At 35.4% G+C, this 22,045-nt stretch overlaps 1 protein-coding gene and 1 pseudogene across 3 annotated transcripts in view; both read left to right on the forward strand.

The window, feature by feature from the left end:
• The window catches only part of FSTL5 (follistatin like 5), a 796,843-nt gene that overhangs the window by 539,277 nt on the left and 235,521 nt on the right, over window positions 1-22,045 (forward strand). The window lies entirely within an intron of this gene.
• On the forward strand, window positions 14,309-14,408 carry LOC122479235 (annotated as a pseudogene).

Below are 22,045 nucleotides of genomic sequence, written 5' to 3' on the forward strand. Positions count from 1 at the left end.
GTTCAGTTAAACTAGGTTCTTGGCTTTCTTTTCTCTCTTCTCCTCCTCCTCCCAACCTCCTCCTCTTTCTTCCCTTCCTCCTGATATATATTTCAACAGCACAGAAACACTCAACCTACCTAAAACCACAGGAATTCAATGGTAGGACACATACAGCAATAAGAGAGTTTGAAAACTCACAGGAAATGCCCCCACCAAATTTGGTCCAATTATAGTCACTAAAACTGGAAGTTGTTTTTTTGTTTTGTTTTGTTTTGTTTTGTTTTTGTTTTGTTTTTCTATTCAGTGCAGCTTTAGGAATCAGGCTGACGAAACTTTCTTTAGCAATCTTGTATTAATCCCTGCTCTAAAGATATGCCATTAAATTCACTCAGGGGGTGCCTGGGTGGCTTAATTGGTTAAGTGTCTGACTTCAGCTCAGGTCATGATCTCAGGGTCCCTTGAGTTCAAATCCTACCTGGGGCTCTGTGCTGAAAGCTGGGAGCCTGAAGCCTGCTTCAGATTCTGTGTCCCCCTTTCTCTCTGCCCCTCCTCCACTCATGCTCTGTCTCTCTCTCTCTCTCTCTCTCTCAAAAATAAATAAAAACATTAAAAAGTTTTTAAAAATGCACTCAGCTACTATATATTTATATATTTTTCTTAGTATCTGTGCCCTCAGTCCTCAACCTAAATTTCTGCAATAGATCATTGGTTTATTTACATCATTTTGTTTTGGGTAGTACTTGGCACACAAACTACACTTCTGGCATTATTGTGATTGAACTTGAGTCCTAATGCTGGTCTGCTGAGCCATGACCAGGGATGCAGATGGGGAGCTATGAGGTACAGAGTATGAGTCTCCCGTTCACCTTTTTTCTCTCCAGCTGGTTCTTAGATTCCAGCCCTAATTTTCCCACTTATTAGCTATGTAATCACAACGAATAGACTGAACCAATTTAAGGTACAGTCTCTTCATCTATACAAGGAGATATTGTCATAAAATTCAGTGACACATATCAACTTGCACATAAAATATGAGCTATTTATTTTATCACTATCAGTAGCGTGATTCAACATGGCATTGTTGATCATGCTTAATAACAAATGTAAAGCCCCATGAAAATATTATTTCAAAATAGCCTGATATAATTTATATCATTATAACATTCAACAACTTTAAAAGTAGACTTACTAGACAAAATACTGAACTCACAGACACATTTGAATTCAGATATACAATACATACTTTTTTCACTATAGGCATATACCAAATGTACAATGGGATATACTTTTACAAGAACCATTTTCTGCCTGTCTGAAATTCAACTTTAATTAGGTGCTGCATATTATTTGCTATGTCAGGCACTCTATTTATATAAAGTCAGATTGGCTTGAATACTGCATGAAAACCATTTTCTTACAAATGATACTGTGGCTTATATCACTGAGATTAAAAGTTTGAACTGTCAAGAGTTCATATGAATTTAATACATTGACTTTGTGGAGTCTGTACTGTTTTCCCATCTTAACATGCATTCTGTGATTTTTGTTTCTTTTTCATCTATCTAACCTGTTAGTAATTGTGTCTGGCACTGAGATTAAATGCACAGGAGTTTGTTCTTTCAAGAAATATATTGTCCATAGCTGGCATGATTGCTCCATGAAGCATCTGGATCTCAATCTTCTATCTTCTTTTTCTGACATTCCAAGAGCATGGCTCTTATTTTCAAAGTCATCTCAGGGGTCAAGAAGGCTGTTGGAACTCCAGTCACCAATCTATATTCCATCATTCTGTAATCCAGGTCCACAAGAGTACAAAGCAGGTAAAACATGAAGGAACTTATTCCTGGAAGTCCCACAACTGTTTATGGGTCACTGATGTGCAATAACTGGCATAACTATACTAGGGAGACTGGTAAATACCATTGTTTAGCTAGGCATACTGCTCAGCCTTCTGTTACAAAGGAGGAACAGGAGAGCAATCTCTACTTCTCTACCCGAGGCCATCTAAGAGGATGTAAGATGTTCTACTTTTTTCTTTACACTTTTGTTTTATTTTGTTTTTCTGTATTAATTAAATGTGATTATCCATCTGAATTCCAATCTGAGCATCTCTGCACACCAATTTTGTTCCATTGGTAGTTTCATCAGTCATCAATTTACTTCCTTGATTTTTTTTATTTTGCTTTTATAGGCCTCTCTGGAATATTCCACTAAGTTTGGGGCACCTGGGTGGCTCAGTTGGTTAAGTGTCTGGCTTCAGTTCAGGTCATGATATCGCGGTTCATGAGTTCGAGCCCTGTGTTGGGCTCTGTGCTGACAGCTCAGGGCCTAGGCCTGCTTCATATTCTGTGTCTTCCTCTCTCTCTGCCCTTCTCCTGCTCACGCTCTGTCTCTCTCTGTCTCTCAAAAATAAACATTAAAAAAATAAAAATATATATATATATTCCACTAAGTTTTATTTATGTATTTTGCATGTAGTCTGATGATTTTTTTTTCTGATAATTCTTAAGAATTATCTGTCTATCCCTGCAGCTTATTTGAAGTGATTCTCACCATATACATTAACTTCCACTTAAAGCAAAGCATTCTCGGGGTGCCTAGGTGGCTCAGTCAGTGAAGCATCTGACTTCAGCTCAGGTCATGATCTCACAGTCCGTGAGTTCAAGCCCCATGTTGTGGTCTGTGCTGACAGTTCAGAGCCTGGAGCCTGCTTTAGATTCTGTGTCTCCCACCCTCTGACCCTCCCCCGTTCATGCTTTGTCTCTCTCCGTCCCAAAAATAAATAAATATTAAAAAAAATTTAAAGCAAAGCATTCTCTTGAAAAAAGATAAGTCACTCACAGACAATTGAAATAATCACTTTAATTCCAATCAGAATCCAATTGCAGGTGTGGGCAGTTTGCATTTGATGATTTGTTTTGTTTTTTTTGTTTTGTTTTGTTTTGTTTTGTTTTTTGTCTTTAAATATTACATTTCCTAGTACATAGTTGGCAAACTAGTACTGGGAGATAACGTATCCAAGCATAATAATGATATTTAATCCAAATTAAAAACTTTAATAAAATAAAATTTTATTTTATTATTAATTTTATTTTGATATGTTTGAAGTTTTAAAGCCATTAAATGCTTACTATAGAATACTATACCTTATTATGATATCTTATTTCAGAATATATGCTGAACTTCAAATTTAGAAGTAAAATCCCTAAGGAATATTTAGTTCCCAGAGACTGAAAGTGATTTTAGTAGCAGAGAATTCTGACTTTGTTTCTCAGGTTTAATACTTAAAGCAGTGTGAAGATATAACTTTTTCCCTTAAATCTATGAATTTTAAAGTTCTCATATATAAAGACAGACATTTTTACCCCTTATGTTATTCTTTGGTAACATAACCAAAATTATAGATCTCTGATAAAAACAATTTAATTAGCAAGATTTAATTTTAACTTTTTAGAAACCTACAGTGTTGCTTTTCAGTATGGAACATATTAGAATATAATGTCAAAACTAGTTATTAAAAAGAACGGTATTGACTTTTTTCCTCTCTAGACTATAAACAATCCATTTCTTGTTCCATCTTAACTAAAAATGTAGACATTTAACGTTTGGTATATAATACATATTTTACCATGTAATTTTCATCACTAATTTATTTTTAATATAAGCCTGAGGCCACTGTGGCTCTTAAAATCCAAGGGGAATTAGAGAATATTTATGATTCAAAATCTTCCAAGCCAAATAAAGCAGGGAGCATTGGCAAGGCTGAAGATATTGGATTTCTTCCACAAACATCAAATACGCAACATGCATTCATTTTCCACCAATAATTGTTAAATTGGTGAAATTGCACGTAATCATAAACATTGCCTAAGAGTGTTCTGCTTTAAAATGAGTATTGTTCCTAACTTGCTTTGTTCTGCTGATACAACGGAACACTGCATATTACAATTCACCTCTTAGAAAAGTATTAAAATCAGTAATTTAAAAATATTTTTAAATGTCATTGGCCATATTCTTTTTGAACTTATTCTTACAAATAGCAACATATAAAAAAAAAGTATTCATGTGTGGATACGTGAATAAAATAGTCACATACTAGTTTGTTGAGTACCTGGTAATGTATTTTTTTTTTAAATTTTAAAAATTTAGGTCCAGTTTTCAAAGTTATGACAGATCATGTTATTTAAATAGGTTTATGAGAAATATTAATTTGGAAGCATGACTTTACTGTGACATTCTTTTTTTTTTCAATATGAACTTTGGCTGAATATCTATATAGATTCTTAAATTGATGAACTTTTTTTTTTCATTTTTCCCCCTCATTATGTGTCTAAACCCATGGCTTTAATTACTAAGTTTAAGCTGACACATTCTAAGTTATACTTCTATTTAAAATTTCTCGCTCTCTTTTTTTTTTTTCATTTGAATGTGTGAAATCCAAACTAATATCTTTATTTCAAAAGCTGCGACATTTCCAGTGTTTCCCACTCCGTGCAAATGTAGCCAGAAAACCAAGTCATGTTAGAGTTCTCTCTCAATTTTCCCTTCAAATCCAATCTATCACCAAACCTTGTGAATTTATCTTTTTTATTTACCTTACATCTCTTCTGTCATCTCATTTCCACTATGGCTGTCTTAGTTTAAGGTCCTATCAGTTCTCACCTTCAAACTTGACCCTTTCCTACTGAGACCAACCCCCCCGCCCCATTTGAAACATGCACTTCATATCACAGGCAGACAGATTCTCATAAAATGCATAGCTCTTTAAAACCTTTAATGGTGTTTCTAGTTTTCATGAAAAAAAAAAGATTCAAATTATTTAGCTTATTCTGGAAAGCCTGTTTATTAATTCTTCCTACTATTCATACAATTCCATTCTTTCCTAAAGCCCCTCCAGAACACTAGCTGCTTTCTAACTATTAGGTTGTGTTATTATTACCATTCTCAAACACATTCTTGTCTCTCTGGAAAACCATCCCTTGTCATTTTCATCTAATGTATTCTTTACAAATAGACAAATGCTGCCTAAATTTGACTTTTTTAAAAGTTCTTTTTCCAGTAACTACCATACTTGTTGCATCATAATAAAACTGTTAATATTTTTGCCTTTTTTTCTCCAGACTAGAAACTCTGAGTTCAAGGACCTTGGCATATTTAACTTTGTGTTATAATGTAATAGTTAGCACTATACTGACACATAGGAGATAATCAAATTTAAATGTACAAATAACAAATGACATAGTGATATTTCTGATATTCACAATTATGCATTATTGAATTTATTTGTACACTTTTTATATTCAAATCTTGCTAGAGATTTTATTTACTTACTCTAGCTACTTGCAGGATTATCAATCAACTGATGTTTATTTACAATCAATCATTTAAGCCTAGCATAGCTCAACAATTTCTGGATTCCATTTCTTTAATAACATTTCTAATTAAGCATATTGATTTTTTACTACAGTTTCAATTTAATCTTTTATCATATGCAATAAGGGGGACAAGAAAAAGATGAGGGGCAACACATATTTGGTCATTGCTTAATCTTTATGTATTCAACACATATTGATTTAAATGCTTCACTTTTCTAGATACTCAGTTAAATTCTGAGAACACACCTAAAAGAGACAGCATTCCAGGCTTCAAAATCTCAAAGATTGAAGGAATCAAAGAAAGAACACAACTGCATTATAGTTGATAATGCAGTATGAAAGTTTCCTAAATACAGATCTTCCTCAACTTACCATGGGACTACACCCCAATAAACCCGTTTTAAGTTGAAAATATCTTAAGTGGAAGATGTATTTAATACACCTAACCTACTGAACACCATAGCTTAGCCCAGCCTCCTTTAAAGGTTCCCAGAATGCTCATATTTGTCTTCAGTTAGGCAAACTCACCTAACATAAAGCCTATTTGATAATGAAGTGTTGAACCTCCCATGTAATTTACTCAATATGGCACTGAAAGTGAAAAACAAAATGATTGTATGGGTACGGACAATTTTGTTTATCCCGGTGTACGAGTTGTTTACCCTGGTGATTGCGTGGTTGGCTGCAAGCTGTGGCTCACGGCTGTTGCTCAGCGTCACCAGAAGTGTTAGTACTATACAGGGCTAGCCCAGGAAAATATCAACATTAAGATCAAAGTACCGGGTCTACTGAATGTGTATTACTTCCACACCTGGCAAAGTTGAAAAATCATAAGTTGGAGACCATCTGTATATGTACATTTGTATATTTATGTGCAAATATATAAGGAATAGAAAAGGGAAGTCAAATTTAAGTTACAGAGTCTCAGAAGACTTCTAAGAATACACTAGTCTTGCAATTTAGACGAGAGCTAGATGAAGGAGTGGCAGATAGGTATACTGGGAAAGAGTATATATCAGGCTTGAGATAGCATAGTATATTTAATGCATTGCAAGTCCCTTGTGTATAAACAAGCAAGGACAATAGATTAATAAAGAGCTTCAGTATATTAATATATTGATAAAAGGTTTGAATATATTACAGAAAATTAGGTTTTTGCACTTGATTATCAAGGTATACATTTACATTTACAACATATAACACAATAATAACATTGGGTGGATACTTAATATTTACCAAGCATTGACATTTATCATTCTAAAACAGTATATTAACTTATTTATTTCACAACACAACAGAAACCAACATTATCTATACCTGTACACAACATGATGTTTCAGTTGTTTTAAGTTTATTTTTTACTTATTTTGAGAGAGAGAGAGACAGAGAGTTGGGGAGGGGCAGAGAGAGGGAGAGATAGAATCCTAAGCAGGCTCCATGCCTCCAGAGCAGAGCCCAACCCAGGGCTTAAACTCCTGAACTGTGACACCATGACCTGTGCTGAGACCAAAAGTCTGCCACTTAACAAACAGGGCCACCCACCCCCCCCCAAGTTGATTTTTTTAATGCTTATTTATTTTGAGAGAGAGTGAGAAGAGGGGGAGGGATAGAGAGAGAGAGGGAAACAGAGAATCCCAAGCAGTTTCTGCTCTGTTAGCCCAGAGCCCGATGCAGGGCTCAAAACCAGGAACCGTGAGATCATGACCTGAGCCAAAATCAAGAACCAGACGCTTAACAGACTGAGATACCCAGGCACCTCTAAGTTGATATTTAAGTGCATCGTTTTGATAATAATCTTGGTTCTCTTAATAGTTTATCTTTGTCCAGTCACCTTGGTCCATATTTGCGGATAGAACTATAATTTAAACAAATAACACATCTATAAAATTTTAAACAACTTTTTAGTTTCATAGCAAAGGAGAACAGCAAGCACAATTTAAAGGATATATAACCTATGCCAACTGATCTTACAGACCTCCTAAAATATATACCATTCATTTCACAGTAGACTTTCCATTGCCCTCTAATTATAGTTAACTTCTTCCTAACCTTTTAAATAATGACCAGATTTAAGAGCTACATCTACTACACAATTTATTTTAAAAGAACCAAAGAGAAATTCTATGGTATAATTGCTTCACAGCCACCAACAATCATAGGGTTCAAAATCAAAATCTTCTTATCTAATTAAAGGCATAATAGGTGCAGACTTTTTAATACAGAAAGATAACCAATCACTTTAACAGTAATTGTTGATTCTTATTTTCTTAATCTTTCTCCTTTTGTACAAGAAGCAAAATTTATAGTTTAATATAAAATAAAGAAATAGGGGGCGCCTTGGTGGCTCAGTCAGTTAAGCATCAGACTTCGGCTCAGGTCATGATCGCATGGTTTGTGAGTTCCAGCCCTGCATTGGGCTCTGTGCTGACAGCTCAGAGCCTGGAGCTTGCTTCAGGTTCTGTGTCTCCCTCTCTCTCTGCCCCTCCCCCACTCACACTCTGTCTCTGTCTTTCTCTCAAAAATAAATAAACACTAAAAACATTTTAAAAATAAAATAAAATAAATAAAATAAAGAAATAGTATCATAGATATCTCTGTCTTGAAACAGTTTTCATAGAAGCTACCAATAGTATACTTGTGAGTACTCAGTGTTTTAGATAGAGAAATTTAAGAAGGCTATGAGAAATGATTAACCAAAAAGAAAAGAAGTTGTAAAATCCAATGTTGTTGTTCCTTAAAGGATTTGCTATTTCTGTTCAATTAGCAGGGTTTTGTCAGAGGTTGGGGATTTATCATATATTTTCTTCCTAAGAGTATATGCTATTAAAATAAGACAAGGACATAAAAACACTACTAATAAAGAACATCATTTCTTAAAATTTTTTTGCTCACTCAAGGAAGTTGATGCAGAGGTGTGTGAAATCAGTTATATTAGTGAAGCATGTTAATTGGCAATTACTTGTAAATTACTGTTTTTCCTCCTGAAAATGAATTATATTTATGACAGAGAACTCTAACAAACTCTTAAATTTATATAATCAATGTTCAAACATATTTATACTGACATTGTGATTCAAAAAACCTTCTTTCAATGGAGGAAAATGCATTGTGATTTTACAACTTTTGTCTAAAATAATTAACTAGCTGTTGTCCCAAAGGCAGATATCAAATCCTCCCTTATTTTATTCATTTCTATTCCACTATGGCATATTTAAGTCTAATGACTTAGGCTCAATGAGCTTCTTTGACAACTTATCAATGAATTTTTACAAAGCCAAAAAATATGTATGATTAATAATAGGGGCCATATTATATCATCTATTATTCTAGATAAGAGGTACTTAATTTATGGCAAAAATTGGCTTCAGAAATAAAGACTATCTTCAGTGTATGAGGTGAACAAGGACAACTTAACTTTTAGAGAGAGAGAAACTGAAATAAACATGATCACAATGATATGTTGTGACATTGGTTCATATTCTGGGTTAAGGTAACCAACTAGAGGGCCATTTTCTGCCTGATGCTTTAGAGTCAATTGCTGGAAACAACGTAGCAGTGATGTTACAAAGATATTTAACAATACCATATTTTTCAATACCATATTGAAGTATGGGCTAACATTCTCACCTGAAGATTATTTAATTCTCTAGGGATGTACATTTGCCCATTAACTACTTATTGGGACAAAGATTCTGAATACGCGTGTTGTTAAGTTGTATATATGTTATCCAAAAGAGACGCAATTGATTTTTGTTCTATAGAAAAAATAACTCCAAAATAATTGTTTATTAATCACTTTTGTGTTTAACTTAACAAACTTACCTCAGCATGACTTTCCCAAATTATACAAATCTCTGCTCCTCAAATGGACTTTAAACTAGCTCTACTGTCCTGTTGGTTTCCTCTTTAATGAGATAAATAAAACTTTGTCTCCTGTTCATTTTATATTTTTACTAGAATTGTGTTTTAACTCTTTTATTTTTTTAATGTTTATTCATCTTTGAGAGAGAGAGAGAGAGAGAGAGTGAGTGGGGAAGGGACAGAGAGGGTGAAACAGAATCTGAAGCAGCCTCCAGACTCAGAGCTGTTAGCACAGAGACCAACGTAGGGCTTGAACTCATGAACCATGAGCTTATGACCTGAACTGAAGGAGATAATAAATGACCTGAACTGAAGTCAGATGCTTAACCAGCTGAGCCACCCAAACACCCCTGTTTTAACACTTTTAAAGCTGCACTAACAGTGTTTTAAGCTGCCTGCATCAACAGTTCTTACACACTCCAGCAGGATATTTTGGTAAAATGTGCTTTTTACTTCCAGCAATTTAACTGAATAAAAAGAGGGAGCTATTATTTACACAATTTAGTGATAACATTCAGTGTTAGAATCAGCTTTTTTTTTTTTTTTTTTGGTGGGGTGGGTGGAAAGACTTAATTGCTTCTACTGTATTGCGACATTCAGAGACTTTTAACATAATCTGTGGCTCAAGAGAGATATGCATCCGTGAAACACTGAAGTGTTTGCTGTGAAAGTGCCTTGGTAATTGAAGGTTGGCAAGGAGTGAAATCTCTCTAAATCACAACCTTTTTATTTGTAAAGAAAATAAAAGACATTCCAGCAAATTGCCTTGTAGATTTGTGAAAAAATTATATTAAATGAAACATACATCTTTAAAGTAACGCAAGATAAATAGTAAAATTTAATAAGATTTAGTTCTCCTTCCCTCACAAGAACATTTACTCCATTCCTTTTGTCCTGACTTAAATTCCCTTGTTCATTTACTAATAAGATTTTATCCTATTATATCTGAATATTTTAATAATCAAAGAAGTGAAAAATCAATTTTTAAGTAAATTAGTGAAGCATATATAACACCAATGAATACTTCATAATAAAATATAATATTCACCTTCTAACTGAAAAACACAAAAATAATTATCCAGAAAATGTTCTATTTCAGACTCTTAATATTACATAGAATATGTTTTCCTTGACACAAATTCCTAGAGTAGAATATAAAAATTACTATCTGGTGAGGAATATCAAAAGAATACAATTACATTAACAGAAAGATATATTTGGTCATGTAATTTACTTTGAAAAAAAATCTTATTAGCCTTAAGTGATACTAATTTTGAAGACTTTGAAACAGTGCACACCTATCTCTAATTATACCATGGCAACCATGTTTCTTTGAATCTATTTTCCTCTAAAAATAAAATGTTACTTCTGTGCAGTGGAATGGCGATCAGTTGAAGAGTGTTGTTTTCATTGAAGTTGGAGTTGACCTTGTCACATGTTAAAATAAATCTTATATGAGTCAAATAAAACTTCAATATATTTCTAAATTGGAGGTAACTTTAAATGAGAGAAGTTAGGATACAATAAATCAAGAATAAATCAAGACTTAAAGGAAATGCCTAAGAAAGACCCCACTTATATAATATGCTGAAATCTCATACAGCTTGCTTTAATTACCAAGTTTATTCAGGCAGCAATTTAAATTTGAAACTATACTTCCTAATATATATCTAATTTTTTATTATTAAAGTTGTCTAGTCAAAACATCGTGGCAATTATGTATGCCTAAGAAGGCTATATGGCATTTTGAATAATAATTGTGTTGTTAAATGAATAAAATATCACAGCACCAAGGACCAAATTAGTGTTGTGGGTCACATGCATTATTGATAGAAGAAAGGAATATGAATTAGTGGACTAAAAAATTGATGGGGAAATTCAGACTTTGGTTTTGAAGAATTAGAAGGAACAGAAAATTCATTTTTTTAATGTTTATTTATTTTTGAGAGAGAGACGTAGAGCATGAGCGGGGGAGAGGTGGAGAGAGAGGAAGACACAGAATCCGAAGCAGACTCCAGGCTCTGAGCTGTTAGCACAGAGCCCGATGTGGGCCCCGAACTCACAAACTGTGAGATTGAAGGAACAGAAAATTCTAAGTAATATGCATAAATGTTAATTATAAGGACATTTCATGGAGGCAGAAATGGACAAATAATATTCAGAAGACATAGAATCAACCAACTCCACTGCCATACTTGCTCTTAGTATGTAAGACAACAGTAGGGAATGAAATTTTCTTGCCTTTAAATTGATACTGAAAAACGTCTGGGTGCATCTGATAATTATTAACTTGGCCTGTGAAGAATTCATTTGCTCAAGTATTGCTTATTTGTTTGTAATTGAACAAATATGTTACAGAAATGTTGGGGATAGGCAGGATGACATTTTGTGTCAGATTCCTGTTAAGATAACAGGTATAGATAGCAAGTGAGGTTCTGTCTCTTTCATACGTGCACATGAAGCATTGTCCTGGGGAAAAGCAGGAACAAAATAGGACTCAAAAACTTGGGTCCTGGTGACTATTGCGCAGTACTATTAGTACCACATAGTACCCAGTACTATTGGTAAAAAGTGAGTTAGTTTCTTGTTGGAATTAGAATATGTTTTACATAAATATGTTGACTTTGAAGTCATCTAATGACATCCTGTTGAAAATATGTGTAATTTGAAGATGCAAGATCTAATGTTCATATTTATAAAAACTTAACCAAAGTGTAACATGATTCATATGCTCAATCGCTGTTATTTACTGTTTTGGAGATCCTTCAAGTTTCCAGTTATAGTTATGGTTTTGAGATTGCTGTTACTGAATGTCTGTTTTATCTTAAGAAATCTACTTATGTCATCTCTTATGATAGAAAGGCATCAGCATCCCAGTCTTACAGCTAAGAAGGGCTCAAAGAAGGTAGACAACTTCAAGGGCCAAGTTGAGCTGGAGATTGCTGAGTGGCCAGGTGTCACAGTAGCTCATTGACACTACACGCCAAAATGAAACCCTTTAGTCACTTAGTGCAAAATTATAAGCAACAGGCTAAATAGAGGAAAGCCAAATCTCCCACTGTTTCATTTTTCTCCGTCAAATGGCACCAGTCAAGGGTCAGATGCATCAGCACAGATATGGTGGATCGCTAGCCAAAATGGAAGTAATTATATCACTCCCAAGAGAAACTGAACAAAAGGATCCTGTAGTTTTATGGACCTGGGTGGAGGAGGAGAAGGAAAGGTAAGGGCTAGGAGTGGCAAAGTACTATACAGAGTCCAGGGAGAAAAAAGTGTCATGTCCCTCCCCCATCCTTTTCCCCATAAAGAAATCTCAGCAGAGGTGTCTGTCACAGGTGTCTCTGACATCGGTTCCTGATGGGGGTAGTGAATGGAGGCGCTTAGGCTGGTAATACAGATAAGAGCATGGCTGGCCAAGAGGTCCTGAGTTCCTGACTGTAACTTTCTCCAGAAACGTCCGTGCATTGGCTGTGCTCCGAGGCTGGTGTAGGAAAGGCAGCTCTCCCTTACAATATCTGCCAAGCAAAACTTTTGTAACTGCCTGTGGTCAGGCCTGAAAGATCACACATAGATTTTTTGAACAGAAGCCTGACTCCTCAATAATTTTGGCATAAACCGATTCAACCCAAACGTGTACCCATTTGGCTTGAAAAAAAAATCCCATTTTATTCTATTCAAGATCACTGTCCTCATTAAAAACATTTTTAGTAAGTTGATTTTATTGATTTTCCTATAATCTCTTGGAATTTTACCATTCCTTACTAATAAAATTTATGTTTGGAAATGTTTGCTGCAACTTAGCATAGAAAACAGAGTTGGAGGTAGAGATATATGTGGTAGTCCCATAGGCCACATAAAAAATGATGAAGGAAAAAAAAATGATGGAGGAAGAATTCCTTGTGTGAGATTTATGTTAGACAGCCATTGGGTTCTGCTGCCTGGATATACCCTAAACATCACTAATCTCCATATATAACACAAACCTAGATTTTACTAACGATTTATTGATATAATGTCTTTCTGCTTTGTCTAACACATATCTATATACACGTTGCCTTAGCTCCCTCACTAAATTCCAAGGTCTTTGCTCACTGGTAATGCTTAATTCTGGCAGTGCTTAATTCATATTTTGTAACCGTATAATAACCAAAATAATATCTTCATAGGAAGTTCTCAATAAATACTATTGAGTGGAGTATGCTAAGCAGTCAATAAAATATAGAGTTTTATTGGTCCTTGAGATCAGTGACTTTTTTTTGGTACATCCAGGTAGCAGAATAACATGGCTGCCCATTAGTAGTCTGAATCTTGACATCAGAAATGGGTAAGTGACAAATTGTAATCGAGGGCTTGAGACTGGCACAGCCAACCTGATAGGAAGTTCAAAGGAATAAATTACTAATTAGAAATGAAAGTTTCAGATTGAGATGCATTATAAAATTAAAACTTAAATTTCATTGGGATTTAATGTTACTCTTAATGGATGAAAGTGATTTTAAATGTCCTTTTTGGCATCTCTTTGCACATTAAAAGTAATATGGCCGTCATTCATCTTTGGTTAATCTGAGGAAGTAAAATGATTATACTTTGAAATTATGTTTTATGTAGTAATTTTTCTTTAGGCATAATTTTAAAAATGGAGCTGCCATCCATGTGTTTCCTTTAAGCAGTTTTTATCATGGTGGTCATACTTCTGATTAGAGTGTAACATTTCTACCTTAAGAAATCCTTTAGACTCATCAGGGCTCATTGATATTTTAAATACAATTTATTGTTGTTTTGTTACCACTTACCAAAACTAAAATATTCTCCATAACTTAAAACATAGAGATTATAGATTTTCAAATCCAATCAGTTCAATAAAAACATATTGGAGGAATTAACATTTTTTGAGTGCCTTTAACATGACAGACACAGTGCTGTATTATATTAAATTGGCTCCTTCAATCATGATATTCAAATTCAATAAAGAAAGGTGCATTCCCCTCCCCCCACCATTTAAGTATGAGAAATGGAAGCTAAGAAGACTGATTTAACCAAAATCATACAAAGGGAGCTAGAAGTAAAGTCAGAATTAAAAGCCGTATTTGGTGCTTGCTTGGCAGTACATAATATCAAATTGGAATGATACAGAGAAAATTAGCATGGCCTTGGTGCAAGGATGACATGCAAAACATGAAGCATTTCATTAAAAAAAAAAAGCCAGATTTGTTGGCTTCAAAGTCATACATTTTGTCTGTACAGGAATGTTTCTATCCATGTCTATCTAATTGTTCCTTGTGTATTATATTTGAATTAAAAATGAGTTAGGGACACCTGGGTGGTTCAGTTGGTTAAGCATCTCAGCTCAGGTCATGATCTCATGGTTTGGATTGGTGAGTTCCAGTCCCGCACTGAGCTCTGTGCTAACAGCTCAGAGCCTGGAACCTGCTTCAGATTCTGTGTTTCCCTCTCTCTCTCTGCCTCCATCCTGCTGGCGCTCTGTCTCTCTCTCTCAAAAATAAATAAACATTAAAAAAATTAGTTATTTGGGGGGGGGTGCCTGGGTGGTACAGTTGGTTGAGCAACCAACTCTTGATTTCTGCTCAGGTCATTGTCCTGGAATTGTGGGATCAAGCCCTGTGTGAGACTCTGCACTGAACATGGAGCATGCTTGGGATTCCCTCTCTCTTCCTGTCTGCCCCTCTCTCCCCTGCTCATGCTCTCTCTCTCCAAAAAACAAACAAACAAAAAACAAAAAACAGTTATTTTGGCATATGATGCCATCATAAAACTATTTACGACTATTCCAAGTCTATACCTGTATAATAGTATCAGTATAAATTCAGAATTTTTATAATAATAATTTCCATTTCAGATATGAAATTACATGTTTTATTACATAGAGAATAGAAATGGTATTATTTTAATATTCCAGAAAAATACTTCGATATTACCCCAAGTTATCGTTTGGAAAATTATCTGGTTATACATGATTTATGCCTTAAGTTACTATAGTAACAGATATGAACATGGTGAATTATCAAAAATTAATTCAATATAATTAACAATTAAGATTCTGAGGGTCAATATTGGGACAAAGGTACCTGATAAAAGCACACTTCCTAAAATTATTGTGAAATACTGCTATTAAAAACTGGTAAATATGGAAAAATGGTCAACTTATTAAGACTTCAATTTGCATATGATTAAAAAGAAATTTTTGAAGGCTGTCATTCCCATATGATGGATATTTTATTCTGCTGTCCCATTAATGAAAAATAGTGCATGCTATTGACAAAGTAGAGTTAGAATGACAAACTGGTGTTTCCTAACACGGCTCCAACTGTAGCGGCTGTAATGCTGGCCAAAGTGGCCCCACGTAGCTTACATGTTATTCACCACAACATGGGCTTCTCTGTCTTGTCCAATCTAGACTGCATCAGACTTCTGTATAGGATTGGAATTCAATTTTGTACACAACAGATATGTACAAACTCAATCTACAGAACAGAAACTGATACAGATTATATATACACGTGTGTATATATATACACACATATATATAATATTATATATATGTGTGTGTGTGTACACATACACACACACACACACACACACACATATATATATATATGTAAACACTTTAAGGTAATGAGCATACAAAAAGTAATTAACTTACTTTGAAGAATGAAAGTCTTTAATGTGCTGTGTGTAAAAAACAATAGACATCTTAACTATAGAGAACAAACTGATGGTTATCAGAGGGGAGGTAGGCAGGGGGATGGGTGATGTAGCAGATGGGAGTAAGGTGGGTACTTGTCTTGATGAGCACCAGGTGTCGTGTGGAAGTGTTGAATCACTATATTGTACACCTGAAACTAGTATCATACTGTTTGTTAACTAGCTGGAATTTAAATAAAAATGTGGGGAAAAATAAAAATAAAAAGTATTTCTAAAAAAAGAAGTAAAGGAAAAAAAGGGGTAAACAACAACACTAACAAAACAATAGATACAATACAATATATACAATATTGCTATAAATCTGTAGCTCTACTCACATTGTTAAGCAGCTTTTTTATTTATTTATTTATTTATTTTTAATTTTTTTTTTCAACGTTTATTTATTTTTGGGACAGAGAGAGACAGAGCATGAACGGGGGAGGGGCAGAGAGAGAGGGAGACACAGAATCGGAAACAGGCTCCAGGCTCTGAGCCATCAGCCCAGAGCCTGACGCGGGGCTCAAACTCACGTACCGCCAGATCGTGGCCTGGCTGAAGTCGGACGCTTAACCGACTGCGCCACCCAGGCGCCCCAAGCAGCTTTTAATAAGTATCTACATATGAGAATGAAAAAAATACATTATAAAAATCAAATTTGAAGTGTACATAATTTTTCATGCTTTCTAATTATACTTTCTTTATTTTTGTAGCCAATTTCTGTAGCTTTATTAGCAGATAGGAAATTACTCTCTCTATATAATTTGTTTACCTTGTTTTATTTTTTTTTAATTTACATCTAATTTAGTTATCATATAGTGCAGCAATGATTTCAGGAGTAGATTCCTTAGTACCCCTTACCCATTTAGCCCATCCCCCCTCCCACAACCCTCCAGTAAGCCTCAGTTTCTTCTCCATATTCATGAGTCTCTTCTGTTTTGTCTCCCTCCCTGTTTTTATATTATTTTTGTTTCCCCTCCCTTATGTTCATCTGTTTTGTCTTTTAAAGTCCTCATATGAGCAAAGTCATATGATATTTGTCTTTCTCTGATTGGCTAATTTCACTTAGCATAATACCCTCTGGGTCATTCCATGTAGTTAAAAATGGCAAGATTTCATTTTTTGATTGCTGAGTAATACTCCATTGTGTGTGTGTGTGTGTGTGTGTGTGTATACATATATATATATATATACCACATCTTCTTTATCCATTCATCCATTGATGGACATTTGGGCTCTTTCCATACTTTGGCTATTGTTGATAGTACTGCTATAAACATGGGGGTGCATGTGTCCCTTTGAAACAGCACACCTGTATTCCTTGGATAAATGCCTAGTAGTGCAATTGTTGGGTTATAGGGTAGTTCTATTTTTAGTGTTTTGAGGAACCTCCATAATGTTTTCCAGAGTGGCTGCACCAGCTTGCATTCCCACCAACAATGCAAAAGAGATCCTCTTTCTCTGAATCCTTGAAAACATCTGTTGTTGCCTGAGTTGTTAATGTTAGCCATTCTGACAGGTGTAAGGTGGCATCTCATTGTGGTTTTGATTTGTATTTCCCTCATGATGAGTGATGTTGAGCATTTTTTCATGTGTTGATTGCCATCTGGATATCTTCTTTGGAGAAGTGTCTATTCATGTCTTTTGCCCATTTCTTCACTGGATTATTTGTTTTATTGGGTGTTGAGTTCGATAAATTCTTTATAGATTTTGGATACTAACCCTTTATCTGATATGTCATCTGCAAATATCCTCTCCAATTCTGTCGATTGCCTCTTAGTTTTGCTGATAGTTTTCCTTCGCTGCGCAGAAGCTTTTTATTTTGATGAGGTCCCAGTAGTTACTTTTTGTTTTTGTTTCCCTTGCCTCCAGACACATATTGAGTAAGAAGTTGCTGTGGCCAAGATCAAAGCGGTTTTTGCCTCCTTTCTCCTCGAGGATTTTGATGGCTTCCTGTTCTTACATTTAGGTCTTTCATCCATTTTGAGTTTATTTTTGTGTGTGGTGTAAGAAAGTGATCCAGGTTCATTCTTCTGCATGTCACTGTCCAGTTTTCCCAGCACCATTTGCTGAAAAGACTATCTTTATTCCATTGGATGTTCTCTCCTGCTTTGTCAAAGAATAGTTGGCCATATGTTTGTGGGTTCATTTCTGGGATCTCTATTCTGTTCCATTGATCTGAGTGTCTGTTCTTGTGCCAGTACCATACTGTCTTGATGATTACAACTTTGTAGTATAGCTTGAAGTCTGGGATTGTGATACCTCCTGCTTTGGCTTTCTTTTTCAAGATTGCTTTGACTATTCCAGGTCTTTTCTGGTTCCATACAAATTTTAGAATTATTTTTTCTAGCTCTGTGAAGAATGCTGGTGTTATTTTGAGAGGGATTGCATTGAATATGTATATTACTTTGGGTAGTATCAACATTTTAACAAGATTTGTTCTTCCTATCCAGGAGCATGGAATATTTTTCCTGTTTTGGTTACTTTTTCAATTTCTTTCATAAACTTTCTATAGTTTTCAGCGTACAGATTTTTCACCTCTTTGGTTAGATTTATTCCTAGGTATTTTATGGTTTTTTGTGCAACTGTAAGTGTGATCGATTCCTTGATTTCTCTTTCTGTCACTTCGTTATTGGTGTATAAGAATGCAGCTGATTTCTGTGCATTGATTTATATCCTGCAACTTTGCTGAATTCATGAATCAATTCTAGCAGTTTTTTGGTGGAATCTTTAGGGTTTCCCATATAGAGTATCATGTCATCTGCGAAGAGTGAAAGTTTGACCTCCTCTTGGCCAATTTGGATGCCTTTATTTCTTTGTGTTGTCTGATTGCAGAGGTTAAGACTTCCAATACTATGTTAAATAACAGTGGCAAGAGTGGACATCCCTGTCTTGTTCCTGACCTTAGGGGAAAAGTTCTCAGTTTTTCACCATTGAGGATGATATTAGCGTTGGGTCGTTCATACGTGGCTTTTATGATATCGATGTATGCTCCTTCTAGCTCTACTTTCTTGAGGGTTTTTATCAAGAAAGGATGCTGTATTTTGTCAAATGCTTTCTCTGCATCTATTGAGAGGATCATATGGTTCTTGTCTTTTCATTTATTGATGTGATGAATCATATTAATTGTTTTTCGGATATTGAACCAGCCCTGCATCCCAGGTATAAATCCCACTTGGTCGTGGTGAATAATTTTTTTAATGTATTGTTGGAGCCAATTGGCTAATATCTTGTTGAGGATCTTTGCATCCATGTTCATCAGGGAAATTGGTCCATAGTTCTCCTTCTTAGTGGAGTGTCTGGTTTGGGAGTCAAGGTAATGCTGACTTTATAGAAAGAGTTTGGAAGGTTTCCTTCCGTTTCTATTTTTTGGAACAGCTTCAAGAGAATAGGTGCTCACACTTCCTTAAATGTTTGGTAGAAATCCCCTGGAAAGCCATCTGGCCCCGGACTCTTGTTTTTTGGCAGATTTTTTATTACTAATTTGATTTCCTTACTGATTATGGGTCTGTTCAAATTTTCTATATCTTCCTATTTCAGTTTTGGTATTATTGTATATGTTTCTAGGAATTTGTCCATTTCTTCAAGATTGCAAATTTTATTGGAATATAATTGCTCATAATATTCTCTTATTGTTTTTTTTTCTGCTGTGTTGGTTGTGATCTCTCCTCTTTCATTCTGGATTTTATTTATTTGGGTCCTTTTCTTCTTCTTTTTGATCAAACTGGCTAGTGGTTTATCACTTTTGTTAATTCTTTCAAAGAACCAACTTCTGGTTTCATTGATTTGTTGTACTGTTTTTTTTGTTTTGTTTTGTTTTGTTTTTTGGTTTTGATAGCATTAGTTTCTGTTATAATCTTTATTATTTCCTGTCTTCTGCTGGTTTTGGGTTTTATTTGCTGTTCTTTTTCCAACTCCTTAAGACATAAGGTTAGATTGTGTATCTGAGATCTTTCTTCCTTCTTTAGGAAGGCCTGGATTGCTGTATACTTTCCTCTTGACCGCCTTTGCTGTGTCCCAGAGGTTTGGGGTTGTGGTGTTATCATTTTCATTAAGTTCCATATACTTTTTAATTTCCTTGTTAACTGCTTGGTTAGCCCACTCATTCTTTTATAGGATGTTCTTCAGTCTCCAAGTATTTGTTACCTTTCCAAATTTTTTCTTGTGGTTGATTTCGAGTTTCATAGCATTGTGGTCTGAAACTATGCATGGTATGATCTCGATCTTTTTGTACTTACTTAGGGCTGATTTATGTCCCAGTATATGGTCTATTCTGGAGAACGTTCCATGTGCACTGGAGAAGAATGTATATTCTGCTACTTTAGGATGAAATGTTCTGAATATATCTGTTAAGTCCATCTGGTCCAGTATGTCATTCAAAGCCATTGTTTGCTTGTTGATACTTTGATTAGATAATCTGTCCATTGCTGTGAGTGGGGTGTTGAAGTATCCTACTATTATGGTATTACTATCTATGAGTTTCTTTAGTTTGTGATTAATTGATTAATATATTTGGGTGCTCTCACATTTGGTGTATAAATGTTGACAATTGTTAGGTCGTCTTGGTGGATAGACTCCTTGATTATGATATAATGCCCTTCTTCATCTCTTGTTACAGTCTTTATTTTAAAGTTTAGATTGTCTGATATAAGTGTGGCTACTCCGGCTTTCTTTTGTTGACCATTAGTATGATAGATGGTTCTCCATCCCCTTATTTTCAATCTGAAGGTGTCTTTAGGTCTAAAGTGGGTCTCTTGTAAACAGCATATAGATGGATCTTGTGTTCTTATCCATTCTGTTGCTGTATGTCTTTTGATTGGAGCATTGAGTCCACTGACATTTAGAGTGAGTACTGAAATATATGAATTTATTGCCATTATGATTCTTGTAGAGTTGGGAGTTTCTGGTGGTGTTCTTTGGTCCTTTCTAGTCGTTGCTGCTTTTGGTATTTATTTATTTCTCTCTATATATATATTTTTCACCTTTTCTCCCCTCAGAGAGTCCCCCTTAAAATTTCTTGCAGGTCTGGTTTAGGGGAAAAAAGGAAATCATTTGAGAATTTGAAAAAATGAATACACTGAAGTATTCTAAAATGAGATGATGGGAGTAAAATAGAATTTTAAAAAAGAAAAGAATATAGTAGAAAAAACTTAAAGAAAAATATTTTTAATAAAAATTCAAAATAAAAATGAATTTTTTCTCTTTCTGTATTCAAGAAAAGGAAAGTATTGTAAAAGACAAAAAAAAAAACAAAGACAATTGAATAGATGGACCTGCTCACAGATTGAAATATAACTGAAATTACTTCATTTTCCTGTAGAAGTCAGACTATGAAGCACTTTATAGTCCATAAACTAAGTAGGCGGTGAGACTTGTGTTCTTGAAGAGCAAGGTTGGCCCCGTTGGGAGGGGCTCAGTTTAACGGATCCGCTCTCCACGAGATGGAGCTGCTAGCCTACTGGAGTGGATTGTTGCAGCGCTCGTAGGTGTGTATGTGCATGCGCGGGAGTGGTGCACCCAGCTACCCAGTCTTTAGTATGGGAACCCTGTTCTCCATGATCAGCAATAGGGCACCCGTTCTCTGTCTTCAGCTTTTGTCCACTCCCTGCTTTTTCTTCACTGTCCGTGACCAAGCCCCAGGCACTACCTCTCTCCCAAGTTTTGTCTCAGATGTGCCTGTATTCCCTGGCCCCTTACTTCTGAAGGACTGCAGCTTTGACCTGTTACACCCCTCTGTGGAAGGGTCTCACCAAGCAATGGCCGAATGCCAGCTGCACCCAGGAATGATTGCTGGACCCTGCTGCTGCTGGTGTCTCAAGACTGTGGCCAGGTGCCAGTCTGCCCCAGAAAAAGTTTGCAAGTAGTGTAGCAGCAGTTTTTCAGGGATTATGAAAAATCACAACACACATCTGGCACCAGGCTTCACCCTTAACGACCTTGTTCCAGCACCAGCGAATGTGGCCACCTTCTGGGGTCTGCTGGGACCAGGTAGCTTCAACAGTCTCTACCAAATGTCCTTGCAACAGTGGAACCACTTCTTCCTGTGTGGCCTGAGAACCTCCTGGAGCCCACTCTGTTCCTGGAGATTCACCCTTCCCACCAGAGCACCACAAGGTATTGAGCTGCAG

The sequence above is a fragment of the Prionailurus bengalensis genome, chromosome B1 (genome assembly GCF_016509475.1).
Source record: "Prionailurus bengalensis isolate Pbe53 chromosome B1, Fcat_Pben_1.1_paternal_pri, whole genome shotgun sequence".
Taxonomy (NCBI): domain Eukaryota; kingdom Metazoa; phylum Chordata; class Mammalia; order Carnivora; family Felidae; genus Prionailurus; species Prionailurus bengalensis.